We start from the raw sequence: 890 nt of genomic DNA on the forward strand, positions 1-890 counted from the left end.
TCTGCTGATGGACATCTAGGTTGCTTCCATGTCCTGGCTATTATAAACAGTGCTGCGATGAACACTGGGGTACACGTGTCTCTTTCAATTCGGGTTTCCTCAGTGTGTATGCCCAGCAGTGGGATTGCTGGGTTGTATGGCAGTTCTATTTCCAGTTTCTTTGGGAATCTCCACACTGTTCTCCATGGTGGCTGTACTAGTTTGCATTCCCACCAACAGTGTAAGAGAGTTCCCTTTTCTCCACACCCTCTCCAGCATTTATTGCTTGTAGACTTATGGATCACAGCCATTCTGACTGGCGTGAAATGGTACCTCATAGTGGTTTTGATTTGCATTTCTCTGATAATGAGTGATGTTGAGCATCTTTTCATGTGTTTGTTAGCCATCTGTATGTCTTCTTTGGAGAAATGTCTATTTAGTTCTTTGGCCCATTTTTTGATTGAGTCATTTATTTTTCTGGAATTGAGCTGTAGGAGTTGCTTGTATATTTTTGAGATTAGTTGTTTGTCCGTTGCTTCATTTGCTATTATTTTCTCCCATTCTGAAGGCTGTCTTTTCACCTTGCTAATAGTTTCACTTTGTTGTGCAGAAGCTTTTAAGTTTAATTAGGTCCCATTTGTTTATTTTTGCTTTCATTCCCAATATTCTGGGAGGTGGGTCATAGAGGATCCTGCTGTGATGTATGTCGGAGAGTGTTTTGCCTATGTTCTCCTCTAGGAGTTTTATAGTTTCTGGTCTTACATTGAGATCTTTAATCCATTTTGAATTTATTTTTGTGTATGGTGTTAGAAAGTGTTCTAGTTTCATTCTTTTACAAGTGGTTGACCAGTTTTCCCAGCACCACTTGTTAAAGAGATTGTCTTTAATCCATTGTATATTCTTGCCTCCTT

Source organism: Bison bison, unplaced genomic scaffold (assembly GCF_000754665.1).
Source record: "Bison bison bison isolate TAMUID 2011002044 unplaced genomic scaffold, Bison_UMD1.0 scf7180017864097, whole genome shotgun sequence".
Lineage (NCBI taxonomy): Eukaryota > Metazoa > Chordata > Mammalia > Artiodactyla > Bovidae > Bison > Bison bison.